Source organism: Mytilus trossulus, chromosome 4, assembly GCF_036588685.1.
Source record: "Mytilus trossulus isolate FHL-02 chromosome 4, PNRI_Mtr1.1.1.hap1, whole genome shotgun sequence".
Taxonomy (NCBI): Eukaryota; Metazoa; Mollusca; class Bivalvia; order Mytilida; family Mytilidae; genus Mytilus; species Mytilus trossulus.
The window spans coordinates 55697934-55712561 of NC_086376.1; the positions used below are offsets into that span (position 1 = coordinate 55697934).

The 14628-nt window shown below is 31.7% G+C and overlaps 1 protein-coding gene and 1 long non-coding RNA gene across 5 annotated transcripts in view; one reads left to right on the plus strand and one right to left on the minus strand.

Annotated features, from left to right (window-relative positions):
• LOC134715564 (leucine zipper putative tumor suppressor 2 homolog) overlaps nucleotides 1-14628 on the plus strand; it is a 456927-nt gene that overhangs the window by 117445 nt on the left and 324854 nt on the right. The gene's annotated exons all lie outside the window — the stretch shown is intronic.
• Nucleotides 12117-14134, minus strand: LOC134715567 (uncharacterized). The gene is made up of 4 exons (XR_010106750.1): nucleotides 14065-14134; nucleotides 13650-13717; nucleotides 12969-13033; nucleotides 12117-12730 (listed from the first exon to the last, which is right to left on the minus strand). It is a non-coding gene; the product is annotated as an uncharacterized LOC134715567 (long non-coding RNA).

Genomic DNA, 14628 nt, shown 5'->3' on the forward strand with positions numbered 1-14628 from the left:
AAAAATTCTAAAATTTACCATTAAAAACTCCTGGTTATTTCCACAAAATTCTGACAGAAAATGGTGCAGACAATCATCCCATATAAAAACTGCTCTGTTTACATTTCTAAAAATAAATTACACAGTTGGCTGACAATATTGTAAATATGCATATATTTTTTTATTGGAGAAGGGGGTGTTTCTTAACGGCGGAAACGGAAAATGGAACGGAAAACGGAACGGAAACGGAAAACGAAAACAAAGAATTAACATTTTTTTTGTTTTGGTTATTTTATCTACATATGCATGTTGTCAGCTCTATGCTCGGGTAGTTGTCGTTTTGACACATTCCCCATTTCCTTTCTCGATTTTATTTATATAGTATAACACAGGTTTACAAAAAAAGAAAACAGAGGATTAGATTTAATATAACAGATTTTAAAGCATAAACTATTTAAAAAAAATTGCAGGAGATGACGTAAAAATGCTTTGTAATATTTGATAAGGTCACACGTTCAGTAGTATGTTCTACTTATCTTATCAAACAAAAGAAATGTTGGATAACTATCAATAATAACAATAACGGTACCATTTTTTTCTGCACCAGATGCGCATTTCGACAATACATGTCTCTTCAGTAATGCTCGTGGCCAAATTATGTAAAATCCAAAGCTTTTATAAAAGATGAAGAGCTATAATCCAAAAGTTCCAAAAAGTATAGCCAAATCCGTGAAAGTAATCCGAGCTTTGCATGAGGGACTTACATTCCTTAATGTATAATAATTTTTAATATTTTGTAACAGCAAATTTAAAAACACAAAAAAAGTATTTCCATGCCAGTACCGGAGTACTGGATACAGGGATGGTGATACACTCGGGGACTAACAGTCCACCAGCAGAGGCATCGACCCAGTGGTAGTCATAACATTAACAGTACCAATTTTTCTGCACCAGATGCGCATTTCGACAATACATGTCTCTTCAGTGATGCTCGTGGCCAAAATATGTAAAATCCAAAGCTTATATATTAGATGAAGAGCTATAATCCAAAAGTTCCAAAAAGTATAGCCAAATCCGTGAAAGTAATCAGAGCTTTGCATGAGGGAGATACATTTCTTAATTTATAATAATTTTTAATATTTTATAACAGCAAATTTAATAACACAAAAAAAAACGTATTTTCATTCCGGTACTGGCTACTGGGCTGGTGATAGTAAGATAGTAACCGAACAACACAAAATAAAGTTTCAATCGTCTTAAAAAGATGGAGCGACTGACTGTCCTTGATTATATATAGATAGGTTGTAAAGTACTTTTATTGCTTTTGGAAATGCTCTTCATTGTTTTTTTTAACCCCGCCTTAAAACATGGGGCTATACTGTTTTACCTCTGTCTGTCCATCAGTCATTCCATCCATTCGTCAGGACGTCCGTTCAATGAATATTTTCGTCGCATTTTTCGCAGGAACATCTTTGCAAGGATTATTGAAAAATTTCAGGGTTTATATAAGCTAGTTATACCTCGTGATGCTTTTTTAAGATTCATCACTCAAGAACTTTCTGTTTACCAAACACTTTTACAATTTAATTTTTAAATGAAAGCCAAACTGAAAATGATCGTCACATTTTACTCAGGAACAACAATATAGGGATTTCTGAATTTTGGTCTCGGGTATATAAGTCAGCTATAACATGAGATGCGTTTTCAGATTCACCACTCAACAACTCGACGGGGGTATCATTGGTCAGCAGTAACTCGCCGTTCTACTCGTTAACTTTTTTTATTTGTTTACTGCCTTGAATCTAGATTAATGATGTGGTGTATTTATTTTTTTGCGTTGTTCTGCATTTGTGATTTTCGTTGTATCTTTTCTTGTATAATGGAAAGAAAACTTAAAAGAAAGCCAATAGGACAATGATGTATGGACAACAACCACTAAGGAACCCCTGGAACTAGAATACTAACTTGAGTACACTTTATTTTTATGTAAAAATTCAAAATCACTCACTTTGTATACACAGCCTTTCTCATCCGATTACACTACTGAAGTACGTTGTTTGGTATTAGTGTCACAAAAAATTGCATCTCTTAGAACATAAAATCAATAAAAACGAATTGATGTGAAACAAGAGGCGAAAAATTAGTAGCCTTCATGGATGCACGATTTGCGCAGTGCCCTGGTGTTATTCTTAGTCATGTCCTAGCGTTTTCAAAATCAAATTGTCCACACAGCTTTAAATATCATGCCGCTTAATTCTCAGAAAATTCAATCCCTCTCAAGTAGTCGTGAATTTTATTTAATAATATTACAATTGAAAATAGTGTCACTTATTCAGTATGCTGTTTTACAATACTATATACATGTAGTTTAAAATATTAAAAGTGACACGAAAGATACCAAAAGAAACAGTCAAACTCACAAGTCGAAAATAAACTGACAATGCCATGACTAAAAATGGCAGAAAAACCCAAAAGAGCAAATGACAAACAAATTATTGATGACAGTACATAGGTGCAAGTGCAATATTTACGACAAACGTTGATAATATCTAGCTGGTTACGCATTATGTTGGTGCATATTATATGTTAGAGAATCTTGCAGAGACATCACTGACCTAGGTTAGGGGAGGGTTGAGATCCCGCTAAAACGTTTAATCCCGCCATATTCTGTTTGTATGTGCCTGTCCCAATATCAGGAGCCTGTAATTCAGTGGTTGTCGTTTGTTTATGTGATACATATTTGTTTTTCGTTCATTTTTTGTACTTAAGTTAGGCCGTTAGTTTTTCGTTTTTATTGTTTTACATGGTCTTTTCGGTGCCCTTTATGGCTAACTATGCAGTATGGGCTTTGCTCCGCATTGTTGATGGCCGAACGGTGAAGTATAGTTGTTTATATCTGCGTCATTGATGATTGTTGAAAAATCAGAAGGAATCTAAATGGAATTTTGCGATTTTATTTTTTAGCCATAACATATACAAACTGACCTCTAAAACACATCTTCACTATTATTTATATATAAAAAAGATGTGGTATGATTGCCAATGAGACACCTGTCCACAAGATACCAAAATGACACAGACATTAACATCTATAGGTCACCATACGGTCTTCAAAAATGAGCTAAGCCCATACCGCATAGTCAGCTATAAAAGGTCCCGATATGTTTGTTGATGTGTTACATATTTGTTTTCCATTCATTTTGTTGTAAATAAATTTGGCCTCAAGTTTTCTCGTTCGAATTGTTTGTTACGTATTTCGGGGTTTATAGCTGTCTGTGTAGTATGGGCTTTACTCATTATTGCCGGAAGGCTGTGCAGTGACATTTAGTTGTCTCATTGGCAATGATACCACATCTTTTTTTATACTAACATCATTTCAATTGATTTGGTAAAGCAGTGTTATTATGGAAACCTATATTTTAGCAGTAACATGGCATTTCTTGTTCAACTTTAATGTCAAAACTATCAAAATCTAACTTAATCCATGACATTGCCTTGATATTTCCAAACGAAGCTGTACTTGAAACCAGAGACATATATACATGTCTCTGTTGAAACCTAGAGTGGAAATTATAGTTCTAACAGAAGTTCATAGGGATGAATGGACATGTGCATCAATATATGTATTCCACTCTTTATAGCAGGGGTATTAACAAAGGTTATGTCAAATCAATTTTATATACGAGTCTATTCACACGCAAAAAATATCAATAAGTCTTCATTGAAAACAACGTTCAAACATGATTTCATTGGATAAAAACCGCAATTTTTTTTATATGTGTGGCATGCAAAACAAATTTCTTGGTAGAGGGGTCTACCTCACAAACATCGATTTCCAAAAAGAACAAACAAGTGAAAAAGAATATTTAAACAAAACGCATTTGACTTAAGCAGGTTGAATCATACGTTTTTTGATTGAGTTAAGTCTGCTAATTGATATTTTATCGTATGTTTTTATATGTTGTGATGTTATGCTATTGTTTCAGAAAAAGGGAGAAGGTTTGGGCCCATTAAAACGTTTAATCCCGCTGCAAATGTTTGCACCTGTCCTAAGTCAGGAATCTGATGTACAGTAGTTGTCGTTTGTTTATGTAATATATACGTGTTTCTCGTTTCTCGTTTTGTTTATATAGATTAGACCGTTGGTTTTCCCGTTTGAATGGTTTTACACTAGTAATTTTGGGGCCCTTTATAGCTTGTTGTTCGGTGTGAGCCAAGGCTCCGTGTTGAAGGCCGTACTTTAACCTATAATGGTTTAATTTTTAAATTGTTATTTGGATGGAGAGTTGTCTCATTGGCACTCACACCACATCTTCCTATATCTATGAACAATGCAATTTCTTAAACCCTGCTGACTGCCATTTGCAATTGCCAAATAAACGGCTCACCAAATGTTGAGAGGAATTATTAATACAGAATAATTGTCAGCCTTCTGTCACCATCACTGCTGGTGATCTGAAGGATAAAATCTATTGTAGAGTAGTCACTGGTTCAGACATACTTATATATAAAATATATATATTATTACCTAAACTTCTTTCCCTCAAATATATAGGCTTAACAAAACAAATGTCATTTCATGCCCTTTGTAGCGGACTACTCAGTATGGGTTTTGCTCATTGTTGAAGGCTGTACCATGACCTATGGTTGTTTATTTTAGTGTCATTTGGTCTCTCTTGGGAGAGTTGAGCCTAAATGGCAATCATACCACATCTTTTTTTTATGATTAACTCAGACAGCTTGAAGGACATAGGATCTTAAATTAGTCTTCTTTCCACAGAGTACATTTAACCTTTCGCTCCTTAAAGAAAAACACAACACAAACTTAGGTTTGTTGACTAGCTCGAGTACAGCATATTGTGAGCTGCCATTTTATAAGACAAATTATCAATATAAACATACATTATACAATATGAATTTAATAACTTGTACCAGTACTAAAGAAATAATCTCATGTCAACCTTTTGCATTTAATTAACTATATGTATACCCTATATGCTCATTTCTATTATAAGGCATAAATGATTACAATAAATATAGTGTTGCTGATAGCCCAGCAAGCATAGTGAACAACAGAATTTATTAAATAATTACATACATGTGTCTTAATATATAAATATATGAAAAAAACAATAACCACAATTATTCCTAATAACAAAAACCTTGAAATGTACTTAAAAAATACTGTTAGGTACAACTTAGCTGGAACGAACAAAAGATATAATATGGTTGACATGAATGTAAACTGAATAACTGAACAAATGAATAACTCGATCATGAACGACTTCGCCGGCCAGGAACAACCAAACAAACCCAATTATGGGAAACTGGAAACCTGGGTCCAACCCATGGGTCCGGAAACAGTCATATATGCTCCGACCCAATTAATGCGACAAGTCGTCTCACGAGACATACTGGACGTGTATTGTTTTGAAAAATATATAAATGCATGTATCAAAGTATATTCATAATATGAATGGTACATGAATGTTGCTCTGTCTGCAGCAGGCCAGATAGTGATAATCTCCAGGAAAAAATTTCCTGCTATAATATTAGTCATATGTCTTATACCTACTGACGTGAACTCATAGAATACTACGTTAGTACCGTATATACAATAATTTCTCCCTTTACTACGAAATGTTCTGTGACCTCACTAGGTAACTGAGAAAAAGAAAACATAATTTTGTTTGTAAATATGAAAGTAAAAAAGAAATCTTGTCATAAGCACTACAGCTATAAAATATTTGTTACAAAATTCGAAATACGATTATGTTTGTATATATAATAGCAATTCCACTTAGTAATACAAAATTATGCAAATCATTGTTCTTTGAAAATCCCTCAAAATACAATGTTGAAAGTTCAAACTAGAACTAAAAATTTTAGTGAAATACATAAAGATGTCACTTTACAAACCAAATATCTTGGTGCTTAAATTCCTATGCCTACATGTACATGTATTACAAATGAGCAATTCCTGCTATACTTTTATGCCTAGGGAATTATTAGACATACAATATACATGAGTACAACTCATTAGCATAAAAATATACACATAAAGAAAATCATTATAATGCTAATGAATGCAATAATTGTTAACTGTGTTTAAAACGAGATAAAATCAATGTAGTGGAAAAATGTTGGAAACTTTTTTTGAAACTATTTGCTTGGAAGAACTGTCTCAAGAGGTATAATTTGGACAGTAAAGAAAGGAGAACTATTCAAAAACAAAATACCTGATCATGTGCAAATATATCAGTTAGAGTATATAAAAAGAAACTAAACACTGTGTAGAAAGTGAAGGTTTTCAAAATACTTTCAACCATAGGTCTATGAAACACAAGCAAAATTTAATTATAATGCATAATGCTACAAAATTCCTAAATAACTAATCTGCTTCCTCTATATTAAAAATAAATGGGGTCAATACCTCCATAAGGACACAGATGATGCCTTTGCTAGCATATAATGTTATAAAGGGACATAACTCAAGTGAAGCTGACAAAATTTGAACTTAAAACTGCGTTTAGTGGTAATTAGCATTATATATACACATTTCATTAAATTTAGTTGAGACAAACTTAAATTAAGAGAACAGAAACAAAACATTCAGGACTTTTTCCATATGGAAAGGGGCATAACCCTAGAACGGTAACCAAAGCACAGTGAATGGTAAAGATTGCTTTAATTTTCCTATATTTTTGGGGGGAGATTTTGCATTTACAAAAATTGTAGACAGACGAACAAAGTGAAAACTGTAGGGCTCCCTCATGCTCACCAGGGAGTCCTTACGATGGACGTTTTGAGATATTAAAATTGTGAGGATTTGTTTCTATCAAAGTAAAAGAGTATTATATATCCAAAAAATAACTGAAACAGCAAAACTTTTTGAATTGTTTGTAAACACACCACTTTTAATTGGCGGGGAAAACTAGTGTTTCTTTTTGGTTGGGGTTCAATAGTGAAAAGAAAAGAAGTTCAAGCCTCAAAAGCCAACTTTCTGGAAATCTATTTTTTTATACATGACCCGAAGACTGAAAATAAAAATCTTGTTTGTCAAGTAAACAAATACCAATTCCTAGTATGCAGCTATATACATTGGAAAACTTTGAATTCATTCTTAAATTATAGATCCTTTTACTGCTGGTACACGTTTTTTCTTTTTCAAGATTTTCTAATTTTAAGCTTACTAGGGAACGTAAATAAAAATAATGAATTTATCATGTCAAATCTGCAATTTGAATTTAAACTAAAAAAATGTCAACTTTATTCTTCATTTATTAAAAGCATTTTTTATATGAGCATTATAATTCAAAACTGTTTAAAGAAATATTAATGGTTTCTATTTTCACTTAAACTACTACATAACAAAATAATTTCTAGTCAAATCTATTTGGTGCCATGAGCAATTATTCTATTTCAAGGATATCATGATTTTTCATTACAAACAAACATTCAGGATTTTTTCCATATGGAAAGGGGCATATCCCTAGAATGGTAACCAAAGTGTTGGAAAGCACAGTGAATGACAAAGATTGGTTTAATTTACCTATCTTTTTTGGGGAAAATTTTGCATTTACAAAAATTGTAGACAGACGAATAAAGTGAAAAATGTAGGGCTCCCACATTCTCACCAGGGAGTCCTTATGATGGCCGTTTGAGATATTAAAATTGTGAGGATTTGTTTCTATGAAAGTAAAAGAGTATTTTATATCCAAAAAATAACTGAAACAGCAAAACTTTTTTGAATTGTTGGCGGAGAAAACTTAGTCTAGTGTTTTATTTTGGTTGGGGTTCAATAGTGTAAAGAAAAGAAGTTCAAGCCTCAAAAGCCAACTTTCTGTAAATCCATTTTTTTTCTAATCTTAAGCTTACTAGGGAACATAAATAAAAATAATGAATTTATCATGTCAATCTGCAATTTGAATTTAAACTAAAAAAATGTCAACTTTATTCTTCATTTATTAAAAACATTTTTTTTTTAAAGTATATATGAGGTTTATAATTCAAAACTGTTAAAAGAAATGTTAAGGGTTTCTATTTTCACTTAAACTACTACATAACAAAATAATTCTAGTCAAATCTATGTGGTGCCATGAGTAATTATTCTATTTCAAGCTAGGATATCATGATTTTTCAAGACCACAAATATTATTTAACAAACTAATATGATTGCAAAGTCTGTTCTTATAAAATCATTAACTTAAGAACCGATGATTCTACCCCATCCTCTGACAATCTAATCTAAAAAAATAATTTATTGTATTTTACATTTAAATAAATTTTATTGAAAATAAAAAACACAAAAGTTTGCTTACAAGCTGTATATATATCTTATTTAGAAAAATTCCATTGGTGATTTCTTTAAATTGGCACAAATAATCTTTAAGCATATTCAAGCCTCATGTAATTTTTAAAAAGAGGGGTCCATGAATTCATTCTTATGTTAAATCAGTAAAAAAATGGGTCTTTTCCTGATATGCAACTATTCGCTTTGGCTAAAAGTAACATTTGACATTCGCGACGTCATTACCTCCCCTATTACTGTATCATATGCCCTTGATAGCAAACTTATATCAGCCTCCCTATAGATCCTTCAAGTTAGCTGTCAAAAAATTGTGTTTAAAGGTGCATAAACCAAAATTAATCAAATATTTATCCCTTATAACAATACTCGAGGGTGCATGTGTTGTAGTAATTTATTAGAATGATCTACTGAATAGTGAAGTGATAATTTGCATGTCACAATGTCAACAAGGGGAGTAATTATAAATAGAAAATGAGACCTGGTATGAAAGTAAACTTCAAAAGAATGTTAAATAAAATTTGTTGATAATTTTTAATCAAATTTTGCAGAGGTACATGCTTCCAATTGGCTTCCCTCAGAGTTACATACTTCTAATTGGGACCTCTCTGCCTGGGGTACTGCTTCTAACTAGGTTTTGCAGACAGAGGTGTATATGTACTGCTGCCAATCAGCTTCGCAACAAGACAGAGGGTGTGCTCCCAATTAGCTTCACTAAGAGGTACATGCTTCCAATTGGCTTCGCTCAGACAACCATACTACTTCCTGTGATGTAATGGTATGGATTTGCAAGTCTATACTACTTCTATTGTTGAAACGGTACATAATTGCAATTAATTGTCGTCCAAATTTGCAAAAACATATTTTATTTAACATTCTTAATCCAGTTTACCGTCATACCTTCTTTCACTCTCTATTTGTAATTTCTTCTTATGGTGACAAATTGTGAAGAACACATTATCACTTGGGAATTTTGTACTCTTCTGTAGTTTTAATCATGATGACAGTGCGGTACGAACCAAAAGTTTTCTTTCATATTAAATTAGACAACCTTTGCATTAGTTGATTATTGTATATCCATACCTCTTATATTCAATTTTTTGGATCAAAGTATCAATTGTTCATCATTTTATAAGGACTTTCTTTACAGTTCTCCCATTTGCAGAGGACATGGGGCATTTTTATTTTAATATTTTAAGGGAAAGCAATTTGCTTCTCAGTTTCAAAATAATGAACTTTCAAAACACTAGTTTATATTGATAGGTGATTTATAAAGGAACCAAAAGAGCAAAAATAATTTAAAGGTCAATGTGCTTGTTTCTGAGATAAATCATTGAAATTTTTGCGGGAAAAATATTCTCTCTTGACTTATCATAGCTTTATCATTGACAAGTTTAAGTTCTCAAAAACTATTAAAAAATAATTAAAATTGAATGAGACTTACAGATGGCTTATAATCATACATGTAAAAACAAATTTAAGACATTAATTCAAATGAACAAAACTAGAGAATTCTGAAAATCTGACAAATATCCCAAAGCAAGCGAAGTTCCTTAATTTCATATAAAAAATATTCTAATTAGAAAGATGGATTCCAGGAGATTGGGAGAAAGCAAGATTTTGCTTGATTTTCCCCTTGACGTTAAGGCAGCAAGTTATTATGTCCCCATGTCAAATAGATGTCTACTTTCAGATTTCAGATTAATACTTCAAATTGTATTGAAAGCCCTCCTTAACAAAGAAATATTTCCAGTAAAATTCCTACACTGGCAAAAGTTCTTTTTAATGAGGGGAGATAATCACAAATTCTGATAACTGAGTTGACTTTATCCTATTCCTTCACCGTATATTAATAGAGGGTTTGTTATTTTATGCATTAAATAAAATTAAGGGGGGTGCTCCTAAAAAATTGTAAGTTGAGGTCAATTTCGGCCGTAGCACATATTTACATATAAAATGCATATAGAAGCTATTGGAAAGAGAAATTTGTTTCTTTTTGGTTATTTCTATGCTTAATTGACATGATAAAAAAAGTTTACATGAGACTCTAGCATTGAACTATTTTTGCAGACAGTGTACTTTAATGCAAATTTTATTTTCATTTTTCAGTGAAAAAATATGTAATTTTATTCTCAACTTGCATATATTTGAACCACTAACTATCTTACAGAAGAAGAAAAAGTTTCAAATGAAAGGAAATGGGTACACTCATCTTTGAAAAGAGATTGTTTTACAGACTTAGTGAATTCTTTAAGATGGAATTCAACTAATTCAACTTTTATGTACATAGCTGCTTATCCCGGAATTTGAAGAATCTACATTTACTGATCAAGGAATTTGCTGAATCTACAGTTACTGAACTCATCTCTTAGGCCCAAGAACAGTTATTTCAATGTTAAATAAAATTTGTTGAATAATTTTGAATCAAATTTTGCAGAGGTACTGCTTCCAATTGGCTTCCCTCAGAGTTACATGCCTCTAATTGGGACCACTCTGCCAGGGGTACTGCTTCTAATTAGGTTTTGCAGACAGAGGTATATATGTACTGCTTCCAATCAGCTTCGCAACAAGACAGAGGGTGAGCTCCCAATTAGCTTCACTAAAAGGTACGTACTTCCAATTGGCTTCCCTCAGACAACCATACTACCTCCAGTGTTGTAATGGTATGGATTTGCAAGTCTATACTACTTCAATTGTTGAAATGGTACATAATTGCAATTAATTGTCATCCAAATTTGCAAAAACATATTTTATTTAACATTCTTAATTCAGTTTACTACTTTCACTCTCTATTTGTAATTTTATTCTCAACAGGCATATATTTGAACCCCTTACTATCTTACAGAAGAAGAAAAAGTTTCATATGAAAGGAAACAGGGAATTTTCTGAATCTACATTTACTGAACTCATCTCTTAGGCGAAAGAACAGTTATTTAAAAGTGCATTTCTTTTAGACAATAAACACAAATACTAAAAAATATTCTTGTTTTGACAGTTTTTTATAAAGGTGTAGTGCACTACTTATGAGACAAATTATATCAAAATGATAGAAAAGTCTATCGGCTCTAACTCAAAATATGGACAACTATAAATTAAGGTGGTCTGTAATTCAATAATAAATTTTACATTTCATTAAGTACACTCAGTACACAAATTATTGTTTTACAGAAACTATTATTTGACATTCCCTGAAAGTAGGATGTTTCATCAATATTCTGTGGTTTTTTTTTAACTTGGCATAACTGAATGCATGAAAAGTTTTATGGATGCTTTGTAAAACAGTTCATTTACTCCGGTACTGCTCAAATTACAATAGTTCTACAGTTTAATCATCAATCAAAAAACATGTATATGATACAAGTAGAAAAATAATGAACACATGTACACTACACAACTTGTAAAAACAGCAATAAAAACTTTTGAAAGGATTACGCAGAACCCCAAAGATTTGTCTGTGTTACTGCTGTGTAAAGTTGGTGGTAAAAACCCAAATAAATTTACCTATAAAATATGGAAGGATGACATAAAAATGAAACAATTTTTCTTAATCATAAAGATAATTATGTTAACATTCCAAGGAGGTTTTTAAGCTGTTATTGGTGTCCTAAAGAAGATAACCAAAGGCTAAATGTAAATCATAAATGCAAAACAAAACTAATTTCATCTATCAGAAAAATACTGAAAATTTTTAAATATGACAAAATTTTTAAATACGACTTTTGGTATTTTCTCTTATGTTAAGGCTTTATAGAATATTCTATGAAGCCATGACACTATTGATGCCTAAAATTTGTAAATTAAGACTGTCAGGAAAAACTATAGTCAATTTATAAGTGAGATAAAAAAAAATGAATTCCAAGTTTTGCTTTTGATACTATCTTTGAATAAAAATATGCTTCTGCTTTTAATTATTCACAAAATTCGAAGGTTTGACATGGTTATTGATGTTTGAGAAACTTTAACCATGGACTTCAAAAATCCATAGCATTTAATGGATTAGGGAGAAAAAGAAATTAGGTGAAAATTCAAAACACAATACATTAACCTTGAACTAAAACTTCCACTCTTGTTGAAAATGGAGAATCTTTACATTAATTATTTTAGAATTTATCAACTACATTCTTGCTCTTGTTTATGCAAGATTTATATGAACCGTTCATATTGGAAACTGTTTGGTAGAGTTAGAAAGACCCCAAAGGGAAATATGGTCACTCTTGGTCTTCTTCAGACTGGTAGTAAAATCTTTGCAAAAGTAAGGCGTCTGTTTGGTAGTGCAGGATGTACAAATCAGCAGCAATGTCCTGTCAGAATGGGGATCTTAAATCTGATGTCTTGTGAAGAGAGAGTCCCCAGCTGTCAACATGTGAAGAACCTTCACAACATCTCTAAGGAGTATGGAGAATTAATCCCACAATTATATCCTTCAGCCACAGTAATTATTATCTGGAAAAGAAATACACTTTTCAATTTTCTGTGATATTCTAAGAACTGAAATAGGCAACAAATAGCAAACTGGGAATAACAATTAAAGCAGAGAAACTTTCAAAATAATAATTTTTCAATTCCTAAAACTTGAAATGTCATTCCAGAGAACAGTAAATTGTAAAAAGATTATCAAAATTGTAGGAACTTACATGATTTAAAAAAAGAAAATGTTTTAATCTATAAAGTAGTTTTTTACCTTTAAAAGTCAACTCTAATAGCCATTTCCAACATCAAACTGTAGGGACAAGTTGTAATGCTAACCTGAAAAATAAAATGCTTAGTCATTCAAAATAGTAAAAAAGGAATCACTGTTGGATACTTATGTACATTATATAGAAATAGGTGATATATAACATATCAAGGTGAAAAAAGATGCAGAGAACACATCAATGTGACAATAATTGCTTCCATCCACTTCATTGGTGGATTATGAGTTGTCTCATTAGCAGTTAAACCACATCTCCTTATCTTTAATACATGACAGGAAAACAATCCAATTACGTACAGAAGTTTTCTGTAAAAGAGTCCCGATCAGAGCAGTTGTGTTCAGAAGTTGATTTTTGGTCATAATATTTAAAATTGTGATGGACTTCCCATAACTTCCTTAAAAATTGTCAAATCAAAATGATGGTACATTATGGTCAACCTCACATGATGGAAAACAATTTGACCAAGTATGATGGCTTTCCATCTTATCCCAGACCCTCGACTTTCCTGTGTCATGCTAATAAAAAATCAGCCAATCCTACTTTACCCTTAGACTTCTATGAAACCCACATGTCTAGCTTTTGTCATAAAAAGTCACAGGCTCAACAAAAGGGCATTTACATATAAATCTGTAATTAACAAGTTTATAAATCTATGCAACAGTTCTTACCTTAAAAGTCAGCTCCAATGACCATTCTAAAACTCTACGCATACTGAAAAGCAGCAATAATTGCTAACCTGAAAATAAAAATGTTTAGTCAATCAAAAGTTCTTACAAAATAAATAGAATCAGTGTTGGAATATGGTTTGCATATGATTGTAAATTTCTTTATTTCCTTGGGCATCAATTCATTGAGGAACAATTGTAATTTTGTAGGTACTTCATTTCGTGGTTTAGCCAAAGCCTGCATACATTAGTATTTTTAATGACATCAGTGTGATCAATTCAAAATTTTAGAACCTTTAGCCAACAACAAAAAAACATTTGACCTCTTACAACTTTAAGCCTACTGGGTGCACATTTTTCCCTGTAAACTTATATGATGATGATAAAATTTGTTTAAATAGAAGAATTATATACGTACTTGTATTTAAGATATAGTATACCACAAGTCTTACTCCCCTTCATGAAAACATTGGCACTGTTTTATAATCTAAAAAGAAATTAAAATTGCCACAAATTATATATTTAACAAATTTGTCAAATTGCCAGCCTAAATTTTTATTAATCTTTTCTGTATTCTGATTGTGTAATAGAGAGTTATCTCCCACTGAAAGAAACATTCTTGCTGTTTATTGTAATAGTCTCCCTTGAAGTAAAAATTCTAACAGGATTTACTTTGCATGGCATTAAATTTTAATCATGTACCGGAAAAACAATTATCAATTTGATAATATCTTTTTTTGTGTGTTTTTATTGTGCAAAATAACAAAAATGAGCATTGCCTTATAGATAATCCTTATAGACTTTATCCCATTTTCCTGATAATGTACAGAACTAATTGGCTTAAATATACTTGCATTATTTCTTTCATGACTAAGCCTCAGACTTGTTTGAAGATCAATGTGATAATTAATCTTCATTCCAGCTGCTATCCTTGCTGCTTGATTGCTGACATGGCAAAGCCTCGGACTTGGTTGAAGATCTA